The sequence below is a fragment of the Apteryx mantelli genome, chromosome 4 (assembly GCF_036417845.1).
Source record: "Apteryx mantelli isolate bAptMan1 chromosome 4, bAptMan1.hap1, whole genome shotgun sequence".
Lineage (NCBI taxonomy): Eukaryota > Metazoa > Chordata > Aves > Apterygiformes > Apterygidae > Apteryx > Apteryx mantelli.
The window spans coordinates 24039707-24060342 of NC_089981.1; the positions used below are offsets into that span (position 1 = coordinate 24039707).

The window sequence follows — 20636 nt, forward strand, 5'->3', positions numbered from 1 at the left end:
CTGAAGCTTTTGCTCCAGTGTGGTGCCTAATCTCATGCCCTAGGCCCATGTATTTGTATGCTGTCCTTCAGCCTTTCATGTGTTCCAGTGCAGCCATGTATGTGCCACTGCAGACCAGAGTCTGTGAACAGTCTTTGCTGTAGTTGGCAGCACACTGTCACTCCCAGGAGGAGACATGCCAGGCCACCTCCAGCTCCATGCAGCTGAATGACACACAGGGCGCACACTAGAAATGCCCATGCAGTGCGGGTGCAAAGGCGTGCGGGATGACTCTTGGACCACGGCCCCCTTCAGCCCTCGTGTGGTACAAATGCAGTCAGGTCCTTGGGCCAGCGAACTAGCTCTGAGCAGCGGAGCCATTATCCAGGTGGTTTGGGATGTTATTGTAAAGATGGGGGCCATGGAAACTCAAATATGGCCTTTCAGTACTAATGCGCTCTCTTGGGTTAGCCAGCTTGAGGTTAGAGCCAGGCAGCAATCACCCAAGTTATTTCTGCAATGAAGAGTATGTGCAGAGTCAAGCAAAAAACATCTCGGAAGAAATGATATACTAGCCAAGTATAGATTATTTCATTTTGGGGGACATCATCCAATCTACTTAAGTTCTCTTTCATTCAGCAAATTTAATGTGTATTAATGCCTATATTTATAATAATCACGTATACTAAACCCCAGCCTGTTTTAGGTCCTTGTTACTGATGTATAGTTAGACAGGGCAATGCCATTTCTGTTTTCTGATATACTAAGTGCACAAACACTTCATATATAAATATTGCCCAGTGGGTTTAGCCCCTTTTTCTGTAGCAATAGGTAGGAGAGTATAGAGACTGAGTGGGGTAATTTTCTTCTAAATGCATCTTCTGGCACAGATTCAGGAAAATGTACAAACACATATTTGAGATATCTTTGATGTGATTTAAGCATGTGCTTACATTTAAAGGTAGACTTAAGTACTTTGCAAAATCAGTTCCTTAATGCCTTATTTAAAGGTGCAACTGTGAAACTGTAAAACTGTGAAATTTGTTTGGACCAAAGTAATACAGCAGATAAAGACAGATAAACCCAGTTAAGTACAAGCCTCACATAAGCACAGCAAAACTCAGAGACCTGCTAAATAAGCATCTTAGAAACCACACTGAAAATTGGTAGTGACCAAGTGATAAAACATGGAAACTTTTTCTCTGATAAAGCTAGAAAGCGGTGACCTTTTTTTTTTCTTTTTGAAATACTGCAGCAGAAGCACTAATGAGATAAATGTATTTATGCCATGAATAAAATGCATGATGAAAACTACTATGAGAGACGGAATAACTGATTGAAGTGGGCCAGGTTTGTCAGTACACTCCATCTGCTTTGCATCATTGGGCCGGGCAAAACATCAGAGCATATTGGTGAATCTGGCAAACGTCATGTTATTTTTATGTCATCCTTATTCTTCCAGAGCTTGATCCAAGCCCCACTGAAGTCCACAGAAATGAGTGGACTTTCCTTTACATCAGTGAGTTTTGAATTGGTTCCTTCCTCCGTCACTCGTAATGTCAGTAGTCCACAATAGGTCTTGCAGGCATTTTTACAGAGCAATTGAGTACAACTGTGCTTTTGATTTTAATACCGTGTTTTGATGATTTTAATATTGATCTGTATTGTGATGGCTGAAGTCCTGAGAGAAAATGAAATGGGGATCATAACAAACTGAAAAATGCTTACGGATTAAAAGCTAATGAGAACATTCCTAGAAATGCTGGAATTCAGTGGGATTTAGAATCCCAAGGACCTTCATTATTTTGGAAAATGGACCGTATGCTTTCAAGACGTTTAGGCAATTCTGAAAACTTAATCACTATGAAGAGCAGCTTAGACGTTATGTAATACTACAGAAGGCAGCCAGAATTGTTGAGAGTAAAAAACCCACAAAATGGCCTGATCCCCTATTGTTTCTGAAGGTGTGAATTCCTCTTTTCCTGAGGTTAAGTAACTTCTGGGTGTTGTCTCCTTCTTCTTTTAAAAGAGGAGTCTGCTGTACGTTACACAAAGTTGTTTATAAATTCCCTCACATGCCTATCAATCCAGACATCTCTCAGTATTCCTGTTATGTTTATTTATATATACACTTATAAAAAACAATAACCTTACACTTATTAGTCAAGGTGATTCAGCCCATGCCTCCCACTCTATTGCTTTGATTCCAGTCTTATTCCAAAAAACAGTCCTAAATATCACTGGGGTTACTCATAAAACATGGTGCTGCTCTGCATGAGTAAGACTATTTGAATCTGGCCTAGAGTAAAGTTACTAATTCTCAGTGAGAAGCAGAGCTAGATGAAGATTGCAAAATGTTGTCCATTAATCTGTTCTTGAATTTTTAAACACATTTTTTGGTCTCTGTTCACTTGTGGATCTCTGAGCTAATGAACTTGTTGACAGAAATGTTCACCATAACAACCCATTTACAGCAAATATTGCAGGATCTTTGCACTCTTTCCTTCATTCAAAATAACACCAGTCTCCCTCCCCAAGAAATGACCTTCCTGTTTGAGAGTTTTGTATTAATTGTGAATATTCACATTGGTAGTATGTTTTGTTTGTTTTTCTAAATACTCCTCCAGTAAAAAAATAGAATGAAATGACTTAAAATAGAATTTAACAAATCTGTGGGACCAGAGAAAGACCTTGGGGGTCCAATTCCAAGAGAAAGGCTGGCTCAGTGGTTGGGACAGTACAGGGCGATGTGGAGTTCAGTTCTCTGCCCCACCAAAGACTTTGCTCAGTGGGAGGTCAGCAGTGTTACATCTCAGCTCCCCACACGGGAGCACTCTACCTTGCAAGGTGCTGAAAGGATAACAGCTTTCAGGACCTCAGGTACACGGTGGTATCCAAGAAAAGATGCATAATACTGACAAATCATCTGCTTGTGACCCAGCTATATTAAAAAAAAAAAAAAAAGAAAAGAAAACCTGTGTAGAAATGATTTAGTAACAACTTCTTTACCTAAAGAAGTCCTTTCATCTGCTCACGGATATTTTCTTCGAAGAGATTATTCATGGAGCAAGGTTCTAAAATAAAAATTGAGGAGGATGGAGCAAAGCTGGGCTTTAGTGAATACATTCAAACCCTAGATACATTGCAAACAATCTGAGCCTGTTCCCAGGCAACTCCCAAGTAGAAAATAGGCAGAACTATTTCAAAAGATTTTTTTCTACAAATTGTTTATCTACCTGTGGGATCTTCTTCAAAGCCAGGCAAGATGAAGGAAAGCGAAGTTGTCAACCTCTGCTTGCTTTGAATCTGGCCTGTAATGAGAACTATACCCACACCAAGCTTCAGATTTCAAGCAATTTGATGTGGCCTTTTACAGAGGAAGAATGGTTAGAATTTTTATTACAATAAGAAAACACAATTTTTCATTCTCTCCTCATTTCAGAAGGTCTGAAGGGATTTTACTCAACTTCCTCTTCTACCTTCAGGCAGAGACCAAATCTGAGAAATTGCAGTCTGATTTTGGAAAGTTTTCAGGATGTACAAATAGGAGCTCCTGATGGGAAGTTACTGTTCAACACATTTTGTTGTCATGAGTGCTTCTGGGAAGCCACTACAAACCAGGTGCCCCCGTCAGCCCAGCTTTATTCAGAATCATAGCCCTCAGTCAGAGAAAAATGTTGGATCAAGCCAGTGGGAGGTTTTGCCCTATTGAGACCAAGCTGAATGGAGAAAGGTAGGCCAGATTGGGCTTTGCATAGGTAAGATTCATTTCCCAACTACTAGAATGCCACATGCAGTAGAAGAACATACGTCTTTAAGTATGTTGTCCAAAGCTTGGTGAGGTCAAGCACAGACTTATTCTAAAGGGCTTTGCCGCTGAATTTATCAGCCCCAGACAAAACTATGCAAGTGACTCAGGAAGGAGGAGAGGAATGACAGCTGAATTCAGGGGCAGTCTAGGTAGGCGAAGTCCTGTAACCTAGAACAGAATATGGTCTGGATCTTTGATGTTATGAGACTTAATAGAATTAGTATGAATTTATTTTTGTTGTATCCGGTGCTCTGTGGTGTATGGTATGCCCTTACCAAGAACAAAAGGGAGCCTTATAAGCAGCTGAATGCAGTTGGTATCCTTTTCAAGCCTATTTTAGACACCCGTGTTAGACATTTTGGCAAAATACAGTCAGCAGTATGGAAAAGAGTCCATAGAACTGGAAAAAGTTGCTGTAAATTCACTGTTGTTGCATTCACCAATTTGGAAAAATCAGCGCGAACGCACAATCCCCAAAATAAATGCAAGAAAATGTAGCTGTCGGCAGGCGCTGGAGCTCCCCAGCAGCTGCGGACTGGGAGCGCGGGAGCGACTGGGTACGGGTCTGGCTGGAGCAAACGGCAGTGCGGCATTCGCCCGTTCGCGGCGGAGGTGCACTCTTTGCCGTCGGTGTGTGTTGCCGATACTCCGATCACTCTTTTGGCTGCAGACGCCCCCCCTCTGCGTTTGGGATGCTGCTCTGCTCCAGGCAGAACTGGAGGAGACAGAAGGCGTGAATGGGCAGCCAAGGCAGAGCGCAGCCAAGGGACTGGCTTGGCTCCGGGAGGCAAAACGCAAGCTGAGCCATTGGAGCCGGCTGTACACAGATGAGAAGGAAAATGCACAAAGTGATAAATAACTGCGCTCCGACCGCCAGGAAGGGCTGCCAGAACATTCGCGCTTGGCTCTGCTCTCGCTTGGCTCGCCCGCCGCTGGCCCCCCTCCCGCGCAGACGGCGAGCCGGGCCAGAGCCACGCACGCAGCCCGGCGCTGGCTCCGAGCGACCCCGGCGCTGCCCCCGCGCGCGGCCGCCTCTCCCCGCGGGCGTCCCCAGGTGCGCCCGAGGGCCGCTTGCCTCCAGCACGCCGCCTCTGGCCAGATAGGCAGTGCCGAGTCACACCTGGCAAGAAGCAGCAGAGATAAAAACAGGAGGTTTTCCCTTAGCTTGGGTTGTTTTTGGAGGAGGCCCAGGGTGACTTGGAGCCACCTCTCCCATCGCTCCCTCGGCAGTCTGGCCTGCATCTGCCTCTAGCGTTAGCATACAGTACTGCCTCCACGGCCATAAACACCCTCTTGCTGTAAAGGCACCCTTTCCCAACAGAGGTAGCATGCACAAGTCGTCTGGGTGCTTTCAGTCATCAAACCCATACTTTCTCGCCCATAAGTATTTGGCAGTTTGCAGAACAGCCTTTGACAGCCGGCTGGAGTTGCAGCGTGAGGTGCCGAGAGCTGGGATGAACTTCCAGTGCCGTGCCTGATGCTATAGAAACTAAAACGACTCTTCCTGCGGTGCCCTGCGGTATTAATAATTACTGGTGCCTAAATGGAATGGAAGGAGCGATGTATCCTTGAGGGAATTTATCAGGGAAAAAGAAGTGTCTGCATTTCTCAATTTCAGCTGGCAGCTCTAGCTTGAGAAAAGCTATTGTTGTAGGATTTCCAACATCTCGTTGCCTTTCTGATCTGTGATGCACATTGAACATATGTCTTTGTTTAGTTGCCCATTATTTAACCTAGATTTTTCCCCCTTGAGAGATTACACTGAATTCAGGGTATATGAATGGCTTAATTTATCATTTTCCAATATAGATCGTCTTGCACTTGTGTGTAGTGAAAATAATTTGTTGTCAAGTTATCCAGTTACCACCTCATTTTATATACACCATAATGAGCTATTTGTAATGATCCATATTCCTAAGAAGTCTAAATAACCCAAATATTGCCATCTCACTACAGATAACTACTAAACATTTCCAACAGCACTGAATCATGCTGATCCCTGGGAGAGCTATGTACACAATTTTATAGAAACAGTTTGCTACTAGAAAATCCCTTTTCAAGAATACCCCTTTTGCTTTTGAAACCCTCTAGACTTTGAGAAAATTTCCCATTAAAAAATATGAAAAGATATTTCAATTTAGGGGGGAAATACAATTTTACTGGATATCCTTTGTTCCAAGTTGTATTTCTTTTCCTTTTTCTCTTACTGTCCTGTATTCCTTTTATAATGGCTATGACTCTTTGTGGCATGCTGCTCGTAGTAGTAGTGCATGAAAGTTATGTGGCATATCCTTGTGCTAACTGCAAGTCATTTTTCCAATATGTTGAGGTGCCTACTGCTCTAATTAGTACACATTCACCCCAGATTCATTCCCCATGGCCCAAAATGCCCGGGGTCCTTAGAGTCATTGCAAAGGGCCGGGCACCCTAGAAGGTGATTCATCCTACCTGAGATCCAAACCAGCCTGGGCTGTAGCTGCCTCACCTCCCGACAGCTAAGGCAGGACGTTACCTCTCCTACTTGCGTGAGGTCCTAAACTAGGCGCTTCAGTTAGGTGCTGAAAATGTGTGTTTTGTGTGGACTGAACCTGGCTCAGGCACTTCTTTTGTTCTTTTGGCGGTCAGTGTTAAAACTGTTTCATTCCTGTGCAGGCGAGAGACCCGCAAAAGTGCCGTTCCTTATGTTTCAGTGGCTGTTTTCTAATCGGGCAGTCTGATGTGGTAGCTGCCCTTAGGGATTTAAAATGTAAATTATTCCTGCTGTTATTTTATGGCATGACTTGGCATGATGTGGCATATCCATTTGGCTTGGACGAGGGACGAGGAACTTGGCCTGGCTGACAGACTATAGTCAAAGACTAATGACTGCCTGCATACTGCTCGGAGGAACCCCCTGGGGTGTCGCAGGGCCTGCTGCCAGTCCTGCTCTGAATTAACATCTTCACTAAGGAGCAGAGAGGGACGTTAGGCAGCCTGCGGAAAGAAGGGCAAGCAATACCAAAAACCCGACGGTCCTACTCACCTAAAACCAGCATTTTGAAAACATCCTAGATTAGACAGGTTGTTTGGATTGATCAAATAGATAAACAGTCAAGAATCCACACTGTGCCACTGTGAACTTTAAAATTTTGGATCTATGTAAAAGCTATTCTCAGTGAAAAAATAGTAGTTGCCACTGAAATGAAGTTGTTTGCACACAGGAAAAAGTCTTAAGGCATATGATTAGTATGATATTCATAATGAGAGCTGCTAGCTGCAATTTCTGCTGCTTCCCTAAGAGAAAAGATGAGCTTAGGTTAAAAAAAAAAAACAGCTCCCTGTGGATTCTCATAGACCCATGTTCTCACAGATAACAAGCTGCTAAAGCAAGGCTGCAGAATCAAATGGGGTCTCCTATAGTAGTAAATTAACAACAGGGGCTTTTGAGAGCTGCTTTGAAACACCTCTCTAGAGAAGGAATAGCTCAGAAAAAACCCTAAGTGACACAAGAGCAAGAGATAAACTCTAAGCTTGAGTCTTCTGATTTTCCAGCTCTTCTTTGCAACCGTAATTCCAGTCTTGTAATAAAAAACTTAATGCTTTGTTCAATTAAAATAACATTGTTTTCCTTCTCTGACCTTGACTGAGTTTTTGAAGGAATTTAGATAACTCTGGAAAGCACTTGGAACATTGTTTTTTTAAATATTTCTGAAACCAGAAACACTTTAAAGGGTCTGACTTTGCAGAATCCATCATTATTCAATTCTCTGAAACATGGGTCCGGTTCCTCCTGTTTTGAAATTGCTGATTGCCTTGGTGCTATTTCTCAGTCAGAGTAGGCTCAAATATTACAGTCAAATTATGTAATTTGACACTGGAGGGGGACCTGGCAATCCAAACGTTTGCTCTGGGAAACCTGATCTAGGTTTTTAAAGAAAGAGTAATAAGCAGTAATAAAAATGGACGCAGGAGGCAAACCAGGAATGTCCCATCCCTAATCAGCTGAGCAGTACTGGCGTGAAGCACCAGCTCAGGAGTGTCGTGGTATTCGTGGGCGTGAGGGCTGTCAGGAAGGAAAGCAAATTCTGGTTGGAAACATCACCCAAAAAAGGCTGCGTGGAAGTGTCCTTGATTTGCCATCTTGCTCAGATATAAGAGACAGTGCTAGGGCTGCAGCAAATCAACACTGAACCATTACGATATGGTAGCCTGGAAACCTGGGCTCTTTTTGTAGCTTTGCCCCGGTCTCTTCTGCATCCTTGGCAAGTCACTTGATCATCCAGGGTCTCCGTGTGTCTCTGCCGCTGGTTTGCACTGTCTGTTCAGACTATGCTTTTCTCACCAAGAAGGGTTCTTAAGTGAAGCACTTGTTCAGGGCTGGTGACGGTTTGTAAGTTCAGTTGTAGTTCAAATTTTTATACTTAGGAAGCTGTTAGTTTTTTAAAAGAGTGTATGTGTGTTTGGGATGGGGGTGTCAGAGACAGACTTCTGCTGCTGCTCCTCATCTTGGCGGTCAATATTCTCATTGGCTTCTCAGTGGCGATACCTGCCCTCGTTGCAGGATACGTGAGATGTGTGGGGTTAAGGATGCTGTAGCCCCACTGTCTTCCCAATACCCTTGCTTGGTGGGACATGCACTCTAGGTGAGATAAAGAAGTCATACAGCTGTTGTGCTGCTAAACACTCTGTCTGTCTCTGTATATTTATTTTAAAACTGTGACATTGTTTTAGCTTGGCTCTCTGCATTTACAGGCAGAAGTGCAGTTAACATGATCCCTGTTAAAACTAATGTGGGTGTTATTCATGTATCAAATTGCAGTAGTTTAATGAAATCACTATGAAATAATGTCTTGAGTGATAGCAGTGTGAACTGGGGTAGCCCTGACATGTTGTGAAATAACCATAGTGATAGTTAAGGATTCGGGGCTGTTGCCGTGACTACTAGCCTATTTGACTTGCCATTGCAGTGGAAGAATATTAGCCAGGAGACAACTCCTTTCTGAGACTCCAACATGACAATAGTGCTTTCTGCCAAACCTCCCTCCCCCCCGTAAGATTGAAACAAGACAGACGTCAAACTGTTACTATCGTTGATTCTTGCAACGTGTCCCAAATGGTAAACTGAATTTTCAAATGTCATTAGTAGAGGTATTTGAAGATGTATTTGAAAGTTTTCACACAGACTGCTTCCCCCACCCCAAAGATAGGTTTTAAATGAAAGGATTGTGTGTATTTAAGAAAAAAAAGAAATCTGCTTTCTACAGAAATTCTTTATATATTGCAAAAAATAAATGGTCCTAAACTGAAATATTTTAAGTGAAAGCCTTAGTATATATTCTGCAGAACAGTCTTATGATTCCTTTTAGGAGTCCAGTTTGAATGCTCCCTTCATTTTACATGGATCAGGTCAGGTGATCAGAGGAGCTCTCGCAACATGCATCAAGATCCAGGAGTCCTATGTTCACCCTGTCCAAAGGATCAGGTTGGCTTTCACCCTGGAAAAAATGTCCAGTCTGCTCTAGTCATTCAGGATTCCCGATATGCCTGTTTTTTTCCACTCTTAGTTCAAGATACCAAAAAGGAAGCTATTAGCAGAAAGACATTCTTAGCATAACCTGAAAATGAAGTCCTTACAGATGTCCCCACTTTGGATGTATAACAGTGAACCCACTAATATCACTAACAAGTTTTGAAAATTCAGACCAAGGTGTTCTGCTAAGTGTCTGAAAAGACTTTCCTTCCAAGAACACTTACTGTCAGTGATGCTTTGGATAACCGCTACAAGGATTACACACATGATATTTGTAAGATGATGGTGTGTATCTATTTAGTTTACAGAGTGGTGTTTTTTGGCATAAAAACATATGCATCATTACAGCTATAAAGCCTCACAAAACCTCAGGGTTGCAGTTCTCAACAGCAACGTTTTTGGCGTTCGAAAGGATGGGTCAGAACTGCAAAGCGTCCCAAGACCCAAAACTTTCACCACAGATGACTGGGTTGTGCTCTAGATATTTTGCTTGGCCCAGCTTGTGAAACATAGGTTCACAAGTGTAGAGCCCTGTGTCCCAGCACTGCAGAGGACGGGAGTTCTTAAAGAAATGGTACTGGCTCACGGGCGTCTGCAGGATGTTTTGGAAGGGTCAGGGCTCTCAGCCTTCCCCTCTCTGACTACTCCTGACGGAGACTCATGGTCGAGGTCCTCGTTTTTGGGTCTGAGCGAGGCCGAAGGGGGCGTATGGTGTGGAGGAAGCAGGAGAAGGACTGTCGGAGTGGCCCCTAGATTAGCAGGCCATCAAGATTGCAGCACATCTACGTGCAGCTTCTCAGGATGCCCAGATCAGGAGACAAAGGATAGTGAGTAAATTTGGATGATTCACCGAGGTGGGACAGGATGGAGAAGCTAATCCCTGTCAGCTTCTAAAGAGTACAAAGAGGCACATCCAAAACAAGCACATCATCACCAAGCCTGGAAGAATCCAGGAGACGTGAGGAGACCTCGATAGCTGGCGTCTCTCATCCTCCACGTTCCCGCAAGGAATCCTGGGCTGGCCACTTGGAGACGAGCATCCTGGTGCCTGCTGCTGGACTGGCTGCTTGCACACATCTCAATGCCTGTGAGTATGGGGGGGGTGGGGGGCGGGTATGCGAGCGTGAGGGAAATCGTTTTTATTTTAAAATAAGATAATCTTCCTCTCCTGTAAGGTCCTGTGTTGAACTTAGCTGCATTGTTGCGACATTATTTCCTACACTGGTTTAAAGAGGGAAAAATAGTTCAGGACCCCCCTTTCCATCCTGACGTGAGTCAGTGCTATGTGGACATAGCAGCGTGCAACCCTGGCCACGTCTAGCGGGAAGTCCAGACTCGGCGCTCAGGGCACTGCAGGGGAAGATTTGGCTCAGGAGGGAGTCGTGAAAGGGGATTTTCTAGGGAGAAGGTCGAAGCTGCTTCCAGCCCTTGCGGCAGCTGCACAAAGGTGCGAAGGTGAGAGATGCTGAAAAGCTAGAGCTCTTTGCTCTGTCCCAGCGATGGCCATGCTGGAGACAACCATGACGCTAGGGGTGGTCCCTGTGCAGCAACAAAATACGCATTTGGAGCCTGCTAAGGGGAAAAGGCAGTTTGGACATAGATTTGTGGTGTTGTGTTTTTACAGTTGAATCAAATCATAAGCGAGGTCTCCCCTTGCCCTGGCTCCCCTCCTCTTTTAATGTCCTTCAATACATAAAAATAAAGATCCTTTATGTGAATAAGAGTAGAAGGCGCCTCCCCAAGCATGTTTTAAAAAATCCAAAAATAGTCCCAAAGTCTCAACCAAAAGCGAACATAGCCAGGATTTCTGTGGAAAATGTCTGCAGCTGGAGGGGGTGGCGGGGGGGAAGGAATTCACATAGGGGCTGCCCAGGCACTTTCCCTCACCCCCATCCCGGCCTGCCACCGCGCCTCGGACACCCGGTGGCAGCGGGAGGCTGACCCCGTCGAGGAGCCGTGACTCTGTTGTCGGCCGGCCGGCCAGCCCCCCCGAGACGCAGTAGAGCCTCCTCCGTGGGCTTCCCTGTCCTTCGTCTGACAGTTCTTGGCAACCGTGGTGCAACGTGTTGTTAACAGCAGTTCTCCTAATTAATGGGGAACATGTGTGTGTTTCAGAAATCCTTTCTTCTTTTTTTTCTTTTTGGTGGAAATACTGTAAAACTGTTTATATCCACTATAAAAAGGGGGAGGGGGGAGGTTTACTATCTTCCTCTCCCAAAGGTTTCCTTTACCTCAGATCAACCCATTTTACGAACAGGCACTTCTCTAATCCCTGGGTCTTTTCCTAAATGCTTTCACACATCTGCACCCCTCTATCCTGCATTCCTGCCATACCATCATCTTGTCCTAATGAAAAGTAGCAGCATTCAGCTCTGCCAAGTTCCTGTTTTTTAAAAAAAGAAAAAAAATCCTGTTTATCAAAAAATTTCAGAAGTTTGTTGATTTTTTCCATTCATTAACTTAAATTTTTGCAAAAAAATGAAGAAACTTTTGCTTTCCCAACTGTTTTCCCTTCTTGAGTAATAAGAAGACACATGTTTATATACCATCTGCCACCAGCATGTTGTGCAGATGAGCTGGCAGATTCATATTCAGCCCACCTCTAGCCCAAAAATAGGGGTCCTCTGTCACAGGTAACTAGCTGCATCATCTGCCACAGTTTCTAGCACAAGGTGTCTGGTGTTAGCTTAGGAACAAGCACAGAGAGAAGAAAGTGAAGTGATGCATAGATCTATCCTCAACTGGTGCCAAGCACCAAGAATATAAAATGGGGCCAGTGCAATGCAGAAAGCCTCCAGCCTCCTGTGAATGTGCTAGGGCCCAGAGAATAAGCGTATTAATGCAGTACTGTGCTGAGCTAATATACTCTGAACGAATTAGATCTGGCAGCCCAGCGTGGTATCGTGTTATGCAGGGCAGACATACCCACAGTATCTGTGGCGGCCAGGCCTCCAGTGAGGACTGCTTTCAGAGCTCCCTGGGGCAAATAGTGGTGATATAGGATGCACCTGTAATGACGTATGTGGCCCTTCCTTGAAGTTTGAGCTGTGTGCAGGGCTACATTGGTACCTGTAGGAATAAGCAAAAAGAGAGAGGAAGAAAGTCCTGATCAACCTAGCCTCTTGTAGGGAGGTACCTGGTTTCTATTTTACTTTGAAATAGAGGGACAGAGAAAAGTGCTTCTGGTGGAAACCTTAGGTGGAGAAAGCCGTAGCACATGTGCCCTTTGAAGGTGCCCACCACTAGATTGAGGAGAAACAGCTGCTCCCATTCTGGATTTCCTTGAGATCTGTAGAGAGTCAGAGGCTTTGCAGTCTTTACGTGCGTGGTTGGTTTCTCATCACCATCGTGTCTGAGCCTCTGCCTGCCTTGCTCTGATGCTATTACCCTCCCCAAGACTAGAGCATCATCCTTTGGAGTCTTCTCCTGCAGCCTGGTAGAGGTGTGGTAGGTCAAGGACTCAGCAAACAATGCAAGCTCTATGGAGTTGTGCTTTGGACTTCAGGTTACATGCGTGCGTTTGTAACTTGGAAAAGACTTACAGTATCCTGACAAGTCTGGCAGGAAACGTTATCCTAACCCACATCCAAGTTACTGGATGCCTGGGAGACTGGATAGCAGTGAAGAATTTCTGTTCTCTTCTGGGGGAGAACAGTTCTGAGCACTGACACGGGGAATACCTGATTCAAAGGAAGAAGGAGCTTCTTCCAGCTATTTGGCCTGCACTCCTTGAATTTTGACTGCCATTGTAAGGCTTCTGGAGGTGTATAGGATACATAAGGGGAGCAGAATGATGAATAGTCATCAGTGTACAGTTTCAGCTTAGGGCAGAGTTAAATCTTACGTTTGCCAGGAGAACGTTATTTCTGGTGGTTTTGGCGTTTTGCGTTAAAGAAAGAAAACTCTGAAATTCCACAGATAACAGATTTTCCTACATTTGCCCCCAAAGGAGGAAAAAAAGAAAAGGCCATTTGTGAAACATTGTCCTCTGTTTCTTGTGGAACACAGCAGAAAATTTGAGACCAAAGCATCAAGTGTTTCACTTCTCATCAAACCCATGGAAATGTCATTTTTTCCAGGTTTACCAGAGCCGCAAATATGTTCACATAAGCCGATACTACCAGTACAGCTAATGGACCAGATCCACAGCCAGCGTTAGTTAGCATTGCCCCATGGTATACTTGTTACTTTAGCAGCTTGCCAACCATGGTATCATTTTCCAGATGATTTTCATGGAACTATGACAATTTATATCCACAGAGGATTTGGCCAACTGAATTGACAACCCGCCTGGCAGGACTTGATTTTGCAGAGTTCTGCCCGTATCTTATAAAGCAACCAGGAGAAATGGTTAAAAGTCTCACCTCAATGTGAGACCCTCAGCATCATGTTACATGGCACTTTTCTCTGTGGCAGTGCATTGCCATGCGGCGACTTTATGATGTACCTGGAAAAGCTCTGCTGTGAAGACCCAAACTTGGTGAAGCTGCACCAAAGCATCATGGCAGCAGTGTCTTGTTTTACAGAACAAATACAAAAGGGAAGAAAAGCTGGCAAATAGATGGAATTAGTAGAATCCTTAAGATGGAAGAAGAGATGGGGTTGTTTTTGAATGGCTATAATAGGCCTTGACAGAGATTACTGATCTGTGACAACCTTAAAATTCTATGGACACCATGTTTTTTCCCCACAGCTTGCCAACACCTGCTGACACATCAGCATCAAAAAAAAAACCCAAAAAACATACGCTATATTCCAAAAGATTTCTGGATAATCCTCTTTTAACATATTTAATTCCTTAGCATTCATAAGCAGTGGGTTTCATCCTTTACTATTTTGCAAGAAACAAGTTAGTCTTTCAATTCTTTGGTTTCCAGACTAAGCCTATCCAGTTCCTGCTTTGTGCCTTCAGGCAAGCGGGACATTTCTCAGTGCGCTACTTGTGGTGCCTTCAGAGCTCCTGTTCTCCATTTAGAGTTTCTTTATCTACTGAAGGAAAGTCTCAACCTTTACCTCAGTTGTTTTGATGCACTCTCTCAATGCAACCAAGAGCATGACAGGCTTCCAATCCATCTGCGTGCACTTCCTTCCCCGATACAGCTACAGTTTGTATTTACATATGCATTTAGTCTGCATACAGCTTTAAAAGAAATAACCTATCCAGCTTAAGATCTAATTTCTTCTTACTAACCCACTAGTAATTGCAGTATTTCTTTTAGCACAAAAGCCACCTTTTAGTGGATACTGGTGTCTAAGCTAATAGTGTTGCCAACTTCAGGTTACAAAAGCTCCATTTGTTTTTAGATAAGCAGTCCAGCACTCTGCTGTAATGCTGCAAATTTCAGGAAGAAGGATAAGGGGAAAATACTGCTAGTGGGACCCTTGAGCTGAGAAAGCTGTAGCATGCTAGCCCTCAAAAATTCCCACAGCAGAGTCAAGGTTCACCCTGAAGATGAAGAATAGCAGACACCATTTTGGATTTTCCAAGACTGAGAGGTCATCAGAGGCTCTTTTACTCTGTATGTAGGTAGCTGGTTCCTTGCCACCATGCCATCTGAGCTTGTCAGCCGTCCTCTGACACTGTCACCATCCACTGCTAGGTATCTCTGTCCCAACCTAGGAGGAATTCATCTGTGGTAATGGAGCTCATGTCCCTTCTGAGCATGCTCAGCTGGGGTTATATTATAGCATATTCTCAACAAGTCTTTGTTCTGGCTTGTTTTGGCTGTGCTTGTAGCTATACATACCATTTTTTGCTGGACACTGGCTTTGAACTCCACATTGCCTTTCTACTTCAATTCTCTTGACGAATGGCTCTGTTAAATGTAGGCATCCGCATGGGCTCTCTCTGTTTCTTTCTGCCTTGCATCTTAACCACAAGTGGGGCTGCAACCGGGGGCTTCGAAAGATGTCTTCAAAGCAACCTGTTTCACTCTTCAGCCCAAAATCATTTGTAAGTTATTCTGTGGCCAGCCTTCTTTGTGCAGTCTCTCCTTCAGAGCATATTACTTATATGTTTCTTCTTTGTGGGGAGAGAAAAGGCATTCCTCTGATTTCTGGCCTGTTGTATCAGAGTTAGCTTTTCTCCCTGCCATGTAGATCAAGCACCTCAGAACTAGCAGCTGTCAGACATAAGGCTGCCTGTCTGAGTCTTTCCACAACTATCCTACAGCTTTTTAGGTACAGCATGGAGCATTATAAAAGCTTTCTGCGTTATCAGGACTTCGGTCTTGCTAAAACATCTGACTGCCTTGTTCAGCCACTGATTATAACTTTTTGTTGTGGTGTTCAGCACCCACCTCACACTTGCACAGCCTTTAAAAAAATCTGCACCTTCTTCCAACAGCAGCAAAAAACCCCTGACAGCCTGTGAGCATAGGTACCCTTTAGATAGGTAGGTTTGGGGGCCCTTTGAGGGCTGGGCACATCCCATCAGGGTCTGGTTAGGGTGGTGAAGGTGGCACCTGGCATTAATAAAAGGAAAAATAAGCAGTAGAAAGGGCTTTTGGGTGACCTCCTATGAGGGAGGAAGTTAGGAATGGAGGTAGAGGAAGAAGCAGGGGAAGAAGGTGTTTTCTAGGAAGAGGCAGAGGGGCTTTCCTGAAGGCTTTCATGAATGAGGACTGATGAAGACTGTAGCTAGTAGAGATTATAATACGCTGCTTTCTTAAGTTGGATTACACAGGTGGATGAGAAAAGGGTAGGGATGAGATCTACAGAAAGATATGTCTGTTTGAAGATGCAAAAACTTAATCAGTAGAAACTCTTACATTCTTTCTTTTCTGTCAAGAAGACCATCATGAATCTGTGGTGAAGGCCTGTAGGCTGAGCCACAGGAGACAATCCCTCGGCGAAGTACTTCAGGAGACTTTCCTAGGGGAGAGCTGAAGTAGCTGATGGCACAAGAGGCTACAGAAGAACTTGGGGAATAATAAAAGTTGTGAGAAATGCAGGACATATTTCTTAATGCACTGCAATTAGGAGTTAAATACTTTGAGGAAGCTGTGAGGCTGTATCTTAAGAACTACACTTCTGGGGTTGGCTGTCCATGTCCATCAGCATGCCAGGAGCATGTCAAGCTGTCTGATTTCCCCATAATCAGAGGAAAACCTGGCAGACAGGCATGGGGGGTGGGGATAAATGCAGCAATTCCAATTTTCCAGTTTTTGGAAAATAAGTGACTTCAAAGAGCAAAGGGGTAAAATCCACATGCTTCTGTATTTGCTAGACCTTGAGGCATGAGAGATCTGTAACCTGTTCTAGGAAGAGCTGGGAGAAGGCAAATTTCTAGACCTCTGAAACCATATGGAATTCCTGATTCCCCTTCATATAAGACTGATTCAAACTTGCTTGAATTGTATTAGCTCTTATTTGTACACTGTAGCTTGACTTACAAAAAAAAAAAAAGAGGGATGGGGGGAACAGACCCAAATCCACAACACACCAAGTGGCCATGTAATAACACATTGCAAATGGGTTCACCATGGGATTTCAGATGACTTAGTAGTATATAACGGCCCACAATGCTCAAGTGACTCATTGCCTTTGCTATATCTGTTCAAGCTCACCATGTTGAGTAAGAGATATTTACCATCAAAAAGACTCTAATAAGTTCAGTTTCTTTTAAATAGCCCTGGCACATCCAAGAAGTATGGCATAGCTTGTGCTCTCAAAACATCTCAGCTCACTCTGCAGGGCTCTGGTAGGACTTACGGGCAGATCAGAATCCTTCAAGTCAGCTAAAAAACTCACTGAGCCAAAAGTAGCTTGAGGCTTAGTGAGCTTCCTCTTGAGGTTGCTGCAAGAGAAATCCAGTTAAGGCCTAACTGGTTTTGAATAATGTTGTGCCTGAAAGTCCCCAGTTGAAATAGGATTTGGCTGCAGGGCTAGAATGAAAAAGCAATACAAAAGACTCTCCTAGCTCTTCCTAAAGGGAGCTAAATCAATAGATGATTTCAGGTAGGAGCATAGCAAGTTCAGGTGGATTTTTCACCTCCTTTCACTAGCCAGCGAACGGGTTTGCTGGATTTGTTGATTGTGGATGTTGGGGAAGGAATCATAGAGTTGTACCATGCCAAAGACGCCCCCCTCCCTCGCACATGCGAACCATTGCCAACATCCATCCTCTTCTCGGAGGGGCTGGTGCTCCACTACGCTGCATGAGCTTGATTATGTTAGAGTGTGACTGCAGCAGGGGGTATTGATACAGCCTAGTGCAAACTGAGGTCCGAAATGCCCTTCCTATCCCTTCTGACTCTTAAATCCATTTACCTTTATTTCTTGGTGTATAGCAGCAGCTAATTTATTGGTGTTGTTAATAACAATAATAGCACTGATGACATTACAGTAAAGAGTGCAAACCACATCAAAGGCCTGTCATGCAAAGTAATATATATGCATGCACACAAGTAGAGATGCTCTGATCTAGAAGCTTGTGGCTGTGGAAACAAACTTTCTGAAATCACTTTCATATGGAATGTTTTATTTTTATAGCTCAGCCCAAGCTCAGCTCTGTCAGCCTGCCTCTTTCCAGTGAACTCTTTAGATGCTCAGCTGAACTAAATCATCACAGCTGATCCCAGGTTCTTAGCTTTTCACTAATTCCCAGAGTTGGCAATTCCACTCTGAAGTCAGCATGGGCTTTGCCTGAGTGACAATTAAGTGGACCCTCAGGATTTGGCCCTCCCTGATTTGGGAGGAAATTGGTGGGGGGGTTTTGTTTGTTTTTTTGTTTTCCTTTGGTGAGGGCGTGAGAGAGGTTTGATAGAAAGCTTTCGCGCTCAGCTCTCTTCAGTTACTCTTTCTGTGAAAGGTAACAGATGCTCATTGTGACGCTAACATTATTTCAACGTCTAGAGAGGAAAAACGAGGACCTGAGCAATCCAAACTTAAAGGTTAGTTTATTTCAAATGGTTTTGTGACGTCAATAGGCAACGATATATATAGCAAAATATTTTTCCTCTTTACCACAGGGCCTTTAAAAGGATATCTTTGTTGTGTTAGTTGCCATAGCAGTGACTAACAAGGATATATATACATATGCATATATATATATAAAAGGAGGGATTCCCTCAACCCTGGGGTTGATTATGTTGGCTTACTGTATATTTCTGTAGCTGTATTTCCTCCTTTTTTTCCCCCCATTTCTTGCACCCCTACATCCTCCGAAGCACTAAGATACCTTGTGGAATATTCTAAAATGGGGGAATGAGTGTTTTCAATCAACCATTTTGAAACACTGGTGTTGTCCCATTTTGCAGGGCTCTGCTTGTTCATGGTTCTCTCTGAAAACAGGTAACAGTCCCTGTCTGGGCAGAGCAGAGACCCTTTGCAGCTCCCACTGTGCCTGGGTGATTCATGTGCAAAGCAGAAAATGGAGACTTGAGAAGCGATGTGACTCCATAAATAAATTAGAAGGCCATTAGTAGTAAATGTGCTGTTTACTATTTAGATCATTTCATATGTGCCCAGATTGTGCTGAAAGGCCTTTGACATCCTCACCTTAGAATAGATTTTATCTTGATGCTCATGTTTCAAATCTGTTCCTCCCTTTCAGCAACCTACTAACATACTCCAGAGATCTTCCTGTCTGTGGTTTCTGTCATGTTCCTTTGCTGCCTTTTTCCCTAACAGTCTGCCTGTCTAGCCTAAGCTCTGCGACCTGTTTGCAGCATGACTTTGATCTAGACCTGAAATGGCCTCTGGGCGCAGCCTTTGGGAGGTGAAATGCTTGTAGAGGATTTCTTGGTCTCCTCTAGACAGAGTTCATTTGTCATCTAAATTGGCGCCCCTGTTCTATTCTTACACCGTACTGTATATGCTGTTCTTGCATTGGCCCCAAAATGCTTGATAAACACATAAAGCAGCATGATTACATCCGTGACATGCTGTTTGCTCTCTCTCTTTTGTATCTGTAGTGATTTATACATCTATTCTTCTTTCTATTCCTGGTAAAGTAGCTGGCAAAGAAGTACTACCCCGTGGGAGAGGGGGAGCTTCCAGATGTGTTTTGTTCCCATCTTGCTTGGTAGTGTTTCAGACCAGAAGACCCCTCCAGTGCAGAGATAATTAGGAAGAAAAGTTTCCTGTCTCAGGGACTCATTCGCCTTGGCTTGTTTGTCACCTGGGTACAGAGCTCCTTAGTCCGTCAGCTCTTTCCTGTGCACAGACAGACGGAGCCTACTCCAGTTTAACAGTTGCCGGTGGGAACCTGGCCAGGGTGCAGGGGCAGGACAAGGAGAGTGGGACAAGGGGAGTGGAGGAGTCTGTAGGCAATTGCCACTTCCTTCTCAAGATCCACCAGCTGAGATGCTTTGCCTAGGTCTCCCTGCCTTTAATTAGCTTGCTCGGGGAGAAAGTGGTGTTGCACCAGACAGCTCAGTGGGTGCTTTTGGTGCAGGGGTGAAGCTAAGTCCCCTGTGCAGCAGTCCTATCTCCGATGATAACATGTGATATTCCTGACCCCGCAGCCCCTCTCCCACCTCCCTCTCTGCTCCCACAGTCAGACAGCAGGGAAATCCGAGCTGGTAGCTGCAGAGAGGAGTGGCTCTGGTTTCCTTTGCTCTCTGAATATCATTTGCTTAGCAAGTGTCAACAAACCTCTGGGCAGTCCTGAACATGATGTGGATGTAAGCTCCCTCCTCAGGGCTTTCCGGGGCTGGGAGGAGTAAGAGGGATGGGAAAAGGAAGGGGTACTTCTGTCAGAACAAGTGGGAGAACATCTGCATTTAGGTTATTCCCAAAACTACTTGCAAATCTCGTGTGTATGTTGGAGCTGCCAGCCAAACTGGACTTGGCCATAGATTGGTGAAGGAAGAGCATGTATACAGAAACACCATACCAAAGAGCAGACAGGGAGGAGACTGGGAACCTAAACCAACCATGTGAACCAGCCTGCTTTTTGTGTTTAAACTTTTTCTTTCCTATGCTTCTTTTTTCCCCGCTGATTTTCGTATCAGGGCCTTTTCACTTGACCTATCCAAACCTATACTTTTTGCATCAGTGCAGTCAGCTGAAGTTCAGTTTTCTTCTTTTTGCCTGTTTGTTGTTACCAACAAGTAGGATGCTGGAATGGGAACTTGGCTGGCCATTGTGTTGATGACAAACGAAAGGGAAGCAAACACAGCTTGCTTGTCTGCAGCTACAGTGGTTCAGCGGGGTTGGCAGTAGTAAAGACATGCTATTTGTTGATAAAACACACCGCGCCAAACTCTGAGAAGGAGCCGAGATAGACAGCATCTCAGCGTGATCGTCTGCGTGTCCCGCCTGCACCTTCAGAAATCTCAGCTTGTGCTGGCTTAACCTGGTGGAGTTGAAATTGCGCATGGTTTCCACTAT

The 20636-nt window shown here is 44.3% G+C and overlaps 1 long non-coding RNA gene across 2 annotated transcripts in view; it reads left to right on the forward strand.

Annotated features, from left to right (window-relative positions):
• The window catches only part of LOC136991976 (uncharacterized), a 212653-nt gene that overhangs the window by 114812 nt on the left and 77205 nt on the right, over nt 1–20636 (forward strand). The window lies entirely within an intron of this gene.